This window comes from Mobula hypostoma, chromosome 22 (genome assembly GCF_963921235.1).
Source record: "Mobula hypostoma chromosome 22, sMobHyp1.1, whole genome shotgun sequence".
Classification (NCBI taxonomy): domain Eukaryota; kingdom Metazoa; phylum Chordata; class Chondrichthyes; order Myliobatiformes; family Myliobatidae; genus Mobula; species Mobula hypostoma.
This window is the reverse complement of record NC_086118.1, coordinates 53,980,222-53,992,410: the sequence shown is the minus strand read 5'-3', so window position 1 is coordinate 53,992,410 and position 12,189 is coordinate 53,980,222. Positions and strand designations below refer to the sequence as shown.

At 40.0% G+C, this 12,189-nt stretch overlaps 1 protein-coding gene across 5 annotated transcripts in view; it reads right to left on the bottom strand.

Moving 5' to 3' along the window:
* helz (helicase with zinc finger) overlaps positions 1–12,189 on the bottom strand; it is a 347,073-nt gene that overhangs the window by 70,770 nt on the left and 264,114 nt on the right. The gene's annotated exons all lie outside the window — the stretch shown is intronic.

The window sequence follows — 12,189 nt, the reverse complement described above, 5'->3', positions numbered from 1 at the left end:
TCTCCATTTGGTCCATATCCTCCTAAACCAGGGGTTCCCAACCTGCGGCCCACTGAGCCTTTACTTAATGGTATTAGTCAATGGCAAATATAAAAAAAGGTTGGGAACCCCTGCTTGCAAGAGTGCCTGTCCATGAAACTACCCAAATAACTTTTAAGTGTTATTGATGTACCTGCCTCAACCACTTCCTCTGGCAGCTTGTTCTATATACTGACCAGCCACTGGGCAGAACCATTGCCCCTCAGATTCCTATTAAAGTTTTCCTCCCTTACCTTGAACCTCTGCCCTCTAGTTCTTGATTCTCCAACCTTAAATAAAAGACTGTGTACTCATTCTATCTATGTTCTTTGTAAGTACCAAAATTTTATTATAGGGCAGCGACAGAGGATGTACGCATTTCTGATACATGGTTTGATGTGAACGCTGAAGCTCATATTCTGATTAAAAATTATAAAAGATTTTTAGAACTATAGATTTATTGATATACAAATGTAGGTCTGCAGTTCTTTAAAATCCTGATTAGACCACACTTGGAATATTGTGTTTAATGCATTCACCTAATTATAGGAAGGATGTGGAAGCTCTAGAGATTTACCAGGATGTTGCTTGGATTAGAGAGCACCTCTTAGTGGGCTAGGTTGGGCAAACAAGGCATTTTCTCTTTGGAGGAAAGCATGATGAGCGGTGACTTGATGGAGGTGTACAAGATGATAAGAGGTGTAGATTGAGTAGATATCCAGAGATTTTTCTTTCCAGGGCAGAAATAGCAAATACGAGGAGGCAAATTTTTAAGCTGATTGGAGAAAAATATAGTAGGGATGTCAGAGTGGGTGTGTTTTTTTTACACAGTGAGTATGTGGATTGCCCTGACAGAGGTGATAGCAGAGGAAGATACATTAGAGGTATTTTCAAAACTCTTAGACAGGCACATGGATGATGGAAAAATGGAGGGCTATGCAGCAGGGAAGTTAGATTACCCTTAGAGTAAGTTAAATGGTTGGGACAATATTGTGGACTGTTCTTTTATAGTCTTCTTTGCTCTATTTAAGAAAGGTAAAGAGGTTTAGGTCGCTTTTCTAACTGAAAATTTAACAGTTGTAGAAACAAATGATCTTAGCACACTAGCTACAGCTGAATTTTTTAGCATTTAATTAGTTCAAACCAATGGTTTGAAATTAATCTCCACACTTGTTAAAGACTCCAGGACAAGGAGCCTTTTGTAATGAAAGATTCTGGGCACAAATTAGTGAAGCATCTGGACTCTGATTATTCTAAACTGGATCAATGCCACTGGAACAGAAAAAAATACATGAGGAGAACAGCAGGGATGCCAGCAGGTCAAGAGTGAGTGAGTGCGTGCGCGTGTATACGTGTACGCATAATAAAACCACCCCATAATCTGCTTTATTTAAATGAAAACTAGTGAAACACTAAGACTATCTGGATTCTGGAACATTTATATTGTAAGGAATTTTAATTCCATGACAGTCAAAAGCTGAATGGTTCAAGCATCCAGTGTAGTGGAAAGATAGCTGAAAGATGGTTTTGATACCATTAATGATCATGTCTTGATGAGATATGTTTGTGAGGAATCAAGGAGTATTTGATTTAGGTTCTATCAGTGACTCAAATGTAGTATTGGACCTTGAGAAAGCAGAAATACATCAGTGACTCCAGACGTCATTGCATCACAGTTGGCATGGCTGAGATAGGCTGTAAGGCCCCTGTTCTATTCTAAACATTGCTGATTCTGGACTTGAGCAAATCACCATCCATGCAAGGCACACATTCCTGCTACACACTTCTGACCAGCTTCAGAACAATCACCCTAAGGAAGAAAAAGGCTTGACACCTTCATTCCCCTGTTTCTTAATAAGATGGTAATTGCAATTTCATTGAATAAGCTCAAAAAAAAACTCAACATGAAGGCAAGGCAGCAGAAGCAGAGGGTGAAAATAAGGGCGGCAAGGTAGCATCGTGGTTAGCAGAACGCTTTACAGTAGAGGTAACCCAGGTTCAATTCCCACCACAGCCTATACATTTGTACATTTTCCCCATGACCGCATGGGCTTCCTCCAGGTGCGCTGGTTTCCTCCCATGGTCCAAAGACGTACCGGTTGGAAGATGAACTGGTAGTTCAAAATTGTCCCATGATTAGGCTCAAATTCAACTGGGGGATTGCTGGGCAGTATGGCTTGAAGGGCTGCTGAGATTATTCTACACCGTATCTCAATAAATATAAAAAAGTTATTAATGTGTGCCACAAAGGATGCTAGACATGCAGAATCATTCAACCAGTGAGTATCAGGGACAGTGCATTTTGGGGAATGCAGGGAGAAGTAGAACAACATACCAATGACATTTGATGCCCTAAAACTCTTCTTTATCTTTACTTATGTTTCTCATCTGCATGATCTGTTCTTGCGGGGAACCTTCTTCAGTAAAGCCTGGATTGGCAACTGCCTGAACACACAACTGTCTTGTGGTACTGCTGTCCAACACTGCTTCTATCCAGAGGCAAGCTCTTTCACCAATTCAATTGTGTTATCAGAGCACCATTCTGCACAGGTTAACTGCAAGCATATTTAGCCCTTTTTTTTTGATGGCACTTATTTATTGAGATACAGTGGGAATAGGCACTTGAAGCCGCACCGCCCAGCAACCCGCGATTTAAATGCAGCCTAATCACAGGACAACTTACAATGACCAATTAATCTACCAACTGGTATGTCTTTGGACTGTAGGAGGAAAGTGGAGCAATTGGAGAAAACCCAAGCATTCCCCGAGGAAGATGTAAAACTCCTTACAGGTGACGTTGGAATTCAATTCCAAACTTCAATGCCTCTGAGCTGTAATAGTGTCGCACTAACTGCTACACTACTGTGGCACCCATAATATTAATCAGAAATAGCAATATCAAATTATGCCACTTCTATGAACTGAGCTGTGGAGAAATCTACATTTTCTATGATTACACCACATAACCAAGATCTAATCCACGAGGATGGCCTGGGTGATAGTATGATAGTACTGGTTTGCTGTCTGTGAAGTTGTGAACTCGAACTAAGTTCTTAATCCCCATCTAATATAGATAGTACGCTCACTAAAGTGAGATTATATTGTAGCCATCTACTCTTCAAAGGCTAGATAACTTCCTTGTTTATCCTCTACGTCGTGTTTAGCTACCAATACCCACATTTAAGCAGTGAGTCACCCCCCCACCAAACACAATTCATTTATTTTTAGTGATATACATTTAAATTTAGATAAAATTCGTAAAACACATTCAAAGTGCCCAGAGGATTTCTATTTTATGATAGGCTTCCTTTCTAAATTCTGGAAACACAAAGAATTTCCAAAACACAGGTACAATTCCTATAAACTAAAAAGACATACCATCAAGTTGCAGGTGAGCAACTTGCCTGTCGCAGAAATTGAAGGGAAAGGAATGGATTCTAGTCACCTTGTCTGTCATTCCTCTTGCCATCCTTTGATCATTCCTAACAAGGCTGACTGCTCCCTTTTTCTAGACACCCAAAAATAACGGCTGTGATCACTGAATCTCTGAGTACTTTTATCCCCTAACTAGTGATAGATCAGCTATTTGATGTGCTAAGTGATAATATCAGTCTGGTTTGCAAACTTCCTTAGCCTGTGTTGTCTGCTTTGATGCAGGCCCAATTAACAAAACTGTGTTGTCTTACACTGCCAGCCCCGTGCTGTGGGCTCTACAAACAGTGCTGTTTGTTTGCAATGCTGTCATTATTGAATGAAGGAATAGTGGTTCGGTGTTTAACTTACTCAAAAGCAATTACTTGATCCCCTGAAAGAGTCAACTGCTGTGTTAGAAAGCTGAACTTGGCTAAAGGGCCTCCCAGGCCCTGGACAGTAAATATCCACTACAGATGGAAGAGTACATGATACTTCCCATTGAGCATTTAAGTAGCTTGTCTTTGGAACTTATTTTTCATTTAAACGTGGTAAAATGAAAGTGACAATTATCACAATTTTCTCATATCTCATATTAATGAGATATGAGAAAAGATATATAAAATTTAAAAAGTACATTTTCCTGCTAAATGTCACCTTTAATATTTTGTACAGTGAAACAAGAAGCAGGTACTCCTGTCATAGGTCGTAATCAAAACAAGAAAGCGTGTGCGAGTGAGAAACACATACACACGTGTACTATTTGCTGCACTCTTCTCTATTTTTCCCCTTTCACCTTCCAGTGTGGTTCACTTTAAATAGTATACCGAATCATCTGTCATTAACTTGCTGAAAACAGATCACCTGAGTCTTTATGGCTGAGTATTTCTCTGAATATTACTTGTGAAGTCATTTAAGCAAAAGAACGCCTCATAAATATTGAGACATTAAGACACAGGAGCAGAATTAGGCCATTTGGCCCATCATGGCTGATTTATTACCCTCCTAATCCCATTCTCTTGCCTTTTCCCCGTAACCACTGATACCGTTACAAATCAAAAACCTGTCAATATGCACTTTAAATATACCTAATCACTTGGCCTCCACAGCCATCTGTGGCAATGAATTGCAGAAATTCACCACCCTCTGGTTAAAGAAATTCCCCCTCATCTCTGTTCTAAAGGGGTGTCCTGGGATTCTGAGGCTGTACCCTCTGGCATTTTGAGAATGTAATGAGTATTTCAGCAGTTGTTAATAATCTGCTGTGTAATAATCTTTCTCCTTCTCTGCCATTTCTCTAAAGAAATCCTGCAATATGATTAAGGACTCCAATTACGGTTATAAACTCATCATTTAGAAACTGGTCCTAGCATGTTTGCTAATGTTCATTCAAGACTCAATTTTACATTATGCTTTTGGAGGTTACATGCTCGAGAATGGGAGGCAAGTTGTAAAAGCCATTAACACAAGAGATTTTGCAGATGCTGGAAATCTGAGCAACACACACAAAGTGCTAGAGGAACTCAACAGGTCAGGGAGCATATACAGAGGGAAGTAAACAGTCAATGTTTCTGGCTGAAACCTTTCAGCAAGACACATCAGAAGCTCTGATGAAGGGTCCCTCCCGAAACGTCGACTGTCTGACCTGCTGAGCTCTTTCAGTATTTTGTGTGAGTTGCAAAAAAAAACATATATGGTACCTTTTCTGCACCAGTCTTGGCAGATTAAATGCATTCTAACAATCCTTCCACAATTTCTAACTCTGCACTGCTACCCCTATCTTCAGAGGCAAAAATGTCTGGCTCTATAACATTAAACGTTTTACCATTTTTTGTGTAGTAAACAATATCAGAGAAACACCACAAAACGTCATTACATGAATTCCAATGCTGAAGTTGAACCATCAGTAAATTGGATCCTGACTTCTGAATCAAATTGAGGATTTGCATATTTTGCGGCACTGTCAGGCACTGCTGTACTAAACAGGCAATTCGAAAAGGTTATTTATCATCATTTTCATTTCACAAAATAATTAATGTGGAGCCACTAGTGAGTGAGTGAGTGAGTGAGTATGCGTGTGTGTGTGTGTGTGTGTGTGTGTGTGTGTAGAAAAAGGGTAAATAGTTGAAGAGGCCAAGTATCTTGGGAGTTGAACCTTTCACAGCAAAATATGTCCAACAGTTTCTTATATTCTATCCCTTTATAAAATATTAAACATTTTTGCCTGTTGTGCTGTTTCTGTTTGTGGCACACAAACTAAACTATCATTCATAGCTTGAACATCACTAATAGTCTGTCCTCTTTCAACCATTTTGATGTCACGGTCAAGAAAACTCACTCAATGCCTCTACTTGTTCAGAGGCTAAAGAAATTCAGCATGTCCTGTCAATCCTTACCAATTTTTATTAATGTACCACAGAAAGTATCCTATTTGGATGCATCACAGCTTGGTATGGCAAATGCTGTGCCTATGACTACAAGAAACTACACAGAATCATGGACAAAGCTCAGCATATCACGGCAATCAGTAATCCCTCTCTGCCCCTACCCCACCCCAAGGTCTTTTCTTGCTGCCTCAATAAACTAGCCAGGATAATCAAAGGTAGTTGAGGGGTAATAACTGTTCCTAAACCTGGTGGTATGGATCTTGAGACTTCTGTACCTTCTTCCTAATGGCAGCATCCTGGGTGGTAGCGGTCCATGATGATCGACGCTGCTTTCCTGTGACAGTGCTATGTAGATGTAATTTATATTTATTATTTTATTTATTTGGATACAGTGTTGAGAAGGCCCTTCCAGCCACACCAGTCAGCAATCCCCCAATTTAATCCTAGCCTAATCATGGGACAATTCTGACTTCTGAGTACTACTGGACGTGATAGTGTGATATTTATCACAACAGGTAACTCTTGGTAACTTTGCTCACTTGAGCTTGTGCAAAAGGGAACGTAGCTCTACATTAAGCTAGAGGATCAATGAGAACCCAAATTCAGATTCTGGAACTGAATGAGTTAATCCAGAGCAGCTGTAAAAACCAATTTACTCATTATAGATCAGGGGAATCCCGAATGGAGTCAGTAATCCTTGTTAGGGATGGCTTCTAACTCTCTGTGATTCTAGAAGTGGATTAGATGTGCTTGTGATATGTGCCTTCTGGTCAAGATGGCACCACATTGCAATATCTGTTGAGGTTGTGGATCAGACAGTTGTTTATTCTGTTAGTTTTGTAGGGATGGTTTCAGGGAGTTAGGGTTTATGGACAGGGATGAAGAAGCCTTATTGCTCTGGGCATTCAATTGCAGGAGTCAATGGTCAGAGTGCTCCGCTGTCAAAGGCCAGTTCATTGGTGGTGAGGACGAAGAACAGAGATCCCCCTGATCAAGGACCACGGTCAGCAGACCCTGTGTTGAGGCTCGGTAAGGGTGGGAAATAGGGTAGAATTGCTTTTGTTGTCCTGCTGAACATTGTGAACACGCTGTCTTTGTGCCAGAATGTGTGGCAACACTTGCGGCTACCCCTAAGCACATCCTTGGGTTGTGTTGGTTGTTAATGAAAACAATGCATTTCACCGTATGCTTTATTATACATATGCATCTGAATCCGATGATGACTGAAAGACTGACCGATGATTTATGCCCAAACTAAAAGATATCAATCCTGAGAGAAGAGATTAGAGAAGAACTAAATTACGGCTCTCTGACAAATTCCAATATTGAAATAGCTTCAACATTTTCTGCAGTAATTCCTCTGAGCACTACTTTAACAAGTATTTCAGCATGAATATTCTAGAAGTACGTTATGTCACTTCGTTTTTCAATTTTTCAGATAAGAGCTGCCACACTGCATCAGAGTAAAACCCGCCCGCTGCTGAAAGTACTGGGCTCTGCAAAACCATAAAGGCAATTTTGCTAATTTTAGAAAGATTTTCTGCTTGACTTCCAATTGAGGCAGCAGAGCGTGGTCTTGTGCAAATGTTACCGACAAACCTCAAGTACTTTGGCTAGCTCTGTTCCAGATGATTTCAGAGGAAGCTTGTTTGCAACATACACTCAGTGGCTCCTGTACCTGACAAAGTGGCCACTGAGTGTACGTTCGTGGTCTTCTGCTGCTGTAGCCCCTCCACTTCAATGTCCGACATATTGTACATTCTGAGATGCTCTTCTGTATACCAGTGTTTTAACGCATGGTTACCTGAGTTACTGTCGCCTTCCTGTCAGCTTCAGCCAGTCTGACCACTCACATTAACAAGACATTTTTGCCCATAGAATTCTGGCTCACTGGATTTTTTTTATTTTTCAGACCACTCTCTCTAAACCCCAGGGACTGTTAATATGTGAAAATCCTAGGAGATTAACAGTTTCTGAGATATTCAAACCACTCCATTTGGCACCAACAATTACTCCACAATCAAAGTTACTTAGATCACATTTCTTCCCATTCTGATGTTTGGTTTGGACAACAACTGAACCTCTTGACCATGTCTGCACACTTTTATGCATTGAGTTGCTGAGTCATGAGTGGCTGATTAGATACTTGCATTAACAAGGTGTACCAGTGTATCTAATAAAGTGCATAAGTTGCAGTTTCTTTAATTGAAGGTCAACAATGCATCCCTTATAAATGCTATTTGTTGGTAATTAAAGTTGCTCTTGAGAAAACTGTGAATCATGATGGAGGTGTTTAACCTTGAACTCAAGACAATGCAAATGAAGACTTGGAGAATCGTCTGTCAAGAGTCTGAACTAAATGGAAAGATCAGTAAACATGGATGCTATCTATCAAGAGTGCTGCAATAAATTGGTCATCTGACTTCAAGTAACAGTAATGAGTATAGAAAATTCAGGAGCAGCAGGAGAATAAAGTGCATCATCAGCCCCAAGCAATGACTACTTCTGGTAAAGCAAACTTATTTATTCCTGTAGTGTGTTCCAAGTGTGAGTGGATATAAGGAGCAACAATTCACTATATAGTTATGCCTCATCATAGATAAACTGCAGTTGATGTACTTCGGCAAACATACAACTTAGCTGGAAAGATAAGCTAATGAAATTTCAAGTCAATTTTTTTCAGTGCCTTTGGTCATAAGCATTAATCAGCTTGAACAGAGAGCAAACAGATGTCTCACTGTCAGTGGAAATCTCTGCAATAAATGCTTTAAATGTACAGACCAAGAAAGCAGCACAATAAATTGATAATATTTGACCCCATGATTAAAATACTGTCAACATATTTGCTAAATTAGCAGAGGAAAACATAACTAGAGATTCATGCTGGTAAACTGCAGATGGATTTGACCACAATGTTATTGTTGATCATCATTTTCACAGTGGGATAAAAATCTTATCACTGGTAAGTCCAAATCCCCCAGTGCCTGAAATCGCACTGTCCTCCATTGTTTCTTCTGCCAGCACCATTCTCCTCGTCTCTCATCAGGTATCCTTGCTCTCTGTCCCACTTACGTCAGGTTTCTCATCCAGATAGCTTCACCTTGTTTCTCCACTAGCTTCTACACTCCAAGAACAGTTACTACCTTGCAAACATCAGGCAATTGAACAAAAGGGGATAACTACACTCAACTTGCCCATCTATGGAGATGTTCCCACAGCCAATGATTTCACTTTAAAGACTTTATCTTCTTATCTCATGTTCTTGTTATTTATTGGTATTTATTTATTTATATTTGCATTTGCATAGTTTGTTCTTGCACTCTGGATGATCTTTCTTTGATCTGTTTGTTAGTATTCTATAGATTTGCTGAATATGCCCACAGGAAAATGAATCTTAGGGTCGTATATTGTGAGATGTATGCATTTTGATAATAAAATTTACTTAGAACTTGAAACAGTTCTCATCCTCAGTGATTTGCGCCTCAAACTCAACTTGCTTAACCTTATTACCGCTTGGTTAAAACTCCGTCCAAATAAGATCGCCTACCATTCTACCTTGCCATTCCACAGGATTTTGCAAATAAATGCTTCTTATTTCTTCACATCCCTCACCAGCCATGTCAGCATTTTCCTTGAAATCTAACTTCTTTCAGATTCTAGAAAAATACATCCTCAAGTGGCTTGTAATGGTACTTTCAAATTCAGTTCAACCTTGTGGTATTCTAAAGCTGTTAAACATTGAACAGCACAGCACAGGAACAGCTCCCTCATCCCACCATGTTGTGCTGAACTAATTCAGTTAATGAAGCATAATTAATCTAATCCTTTCTGCCTGAACATTGTCCATATCCCTCCATATTCATGTGCCTTCACATGCAATCACTCCCTCACCTTTATGTCCTTGGTCTGCAATTAAAAAAAAAACCCTTGCATTCAATTCTGGCTGAGCACATCATTTTCACCTCTTCATTTCCAGGAGATGCTGCCCAAATTGTTTAACCCTCCACTGCCATGGCTGGGCTTTCCTTTTTGGCAGAGAAACTTGGATAATCTTGGAATCAAAGAGCAACATTTGGTTTTTCTCCATACTGCTCTCTGCTGCTTACAACAATTGCATCAACAAAAACACGAGGAGTCTATGGACAGGCAACCGAAGTAAACATCATCTATTTAATCACTTCACCTACAACCCTCATTTCTTGTCCTTTAAATCAGGCTTCATGCAATATTTCTCCTTGTTCTAGCCCTCAAGACACATCACTCTATTTTCCACTTGCTCTCTCCAAATTTGCCCCGTCAATAAGCCATAGCTTGTGCTCCATGTACCTCATCCTCACTTAATTGGTGAACAAAATTCTCCTGGCTCCCATATCCATATTAGGTGATGTGGGAACTTGGAGGCGCAGTTTTTCCAAAGCTGCCATCACACCACACCTCAGAGGCCAACCCTTGATCTGTATAACCTTGGATAATTACACCCCCCAATTTCCATTTCCAGTCCCCCCCCCGCCCCCCCCCCACTAGTGCTGCAGTCAGCTCAGGCAGTGGAATGCTCAGCAAGTTGGCCAACAAAATCTGCATCACCTGGAAATGAAGAGGTGAAGTTGGCATGTGCCAGGCAAACATCCAGAATGAGACAACCTTCCTCATTAACATACTGGCTCCGCAGAAAATCATCTAGAGAAGTGACATAATGTCAAACCTTATAAACTATACTCAGCCAGCATCCAGTCATGGAGAAGCCAAACTTCTTCTGATTAAATAACAAGGACTATTTTTGGACAATCGTATGTTATTCCTGTGATCTCCAGTTCTAGCCCCTCCCTAGCTGTTGCTGCAGTATGGACGAAACTGCTGGTGATCTTGGTGACCTATTTTCCCAAACTGACATTCTGACCTTATATACTCTTCCATCCTCTACTTGTTCCGTAACATCACACGTTTACCTCTACCTGAGCTCAACAGCCGTTGAAACTCTCACTTCCACCTTCGTTATCTTCAGGCTTGACTTTTGTATTACTCTCATAAAAATTAAAAAACAGACACTGTGGCAGAGTGCTCCACCTCCTGTGTCCACTCCACCATTCACATCAAAGACTCCAGCCACTCCATGCATTCTCTCTTCTCCCTCATCACACTGGGTAGGAGGTACAGAAGCCTCAAGTCCCACAAGACTGGGTTCAAGAACAACTACTCTCCTTCAACCAGTTAGTTCCTGAACCAACAAGCAGAACCCTCATCAACACAGTTAAGCATCACTCGACTACTTTGCACCAACATAGACTTTATTTTACCTTGTGCTAATTGTATTTTCTTGTAAAAATTGTGCATGACTATGTTTAATTTAGGTTTTCCTTGTGAATGCTGCTTATAGGATGCCAAGTACCTGTGACGCTGCTGCAATTACGCTTTTCATTGGACCTGCACACACAAGACTTGTGTATCTTACAATAAGCTCAACTTTGACCCACTCTGAACATTCGACCTTTCCTCCTCTCCCAACAGGCAGAACATGCAAAAGCCTGAAATCTCATACCGCCAGGCTCAAGGGGAACTTTTATCCCACTGCTAAAACTATTGAGCCGTCTCCTAGTACGATAACATGGACTCTCGACCTCACAATTTACCTCATTATGGTCTTGCACCTTATTGTCTGCCTGCACTGAAGTTTCTCAGTAACACTTCATCTATTTTGTTATTGCTTTCCCTTGTACTACCTCAACGCACTGTATAAAGATTTAATCTGTATGATGAGCATACAAAACCATCGTTTCATAATACCTCAGTACATGTAACAATAATAAACCAATTCATTTTGTATGATGTAATGATCTAAATGGATAGTAAGTAAAATAAAGTTTTTCACTGTGCCTTGGTATATTAGATAATAAGAATCCAATTTACCAATTAAAAGAAATTCAACAAGATGAAAGCTTGTAATTGTCAAAAAAGCTTTTATTTTAAAACATAATTAGTACTTCTTATTTTGTCTAGAGCTTTCATATTTCAGAACTGTTTGTAATCTTACTCTAAAAAGGAAGGGGGTGTTTAAGGAATCTCAAGTTTTTAGACTTTTCAGCAGATAGATAAATGTTGGGAGTAAGGTCAGAAGACAATTTTAATGATCTGGATAAACCATTTATGTATATTATTGTGCCAAACTGCACCAAAAAATCACCAATAACATTAAAAATACATAGAACACTGAACAGTACACACAACATTGTGCCGACCTACTCCTAGATCAATCTATCTCTTCCTTACCACATTGCCTCCCATTTTTCTTTCATCCATGTGCCAAAGAGTCTCTTAAATGTCCCTAATGTATTGCTTCTACCACCACCTCTGGCAGTGCTTTCATACACACACCACA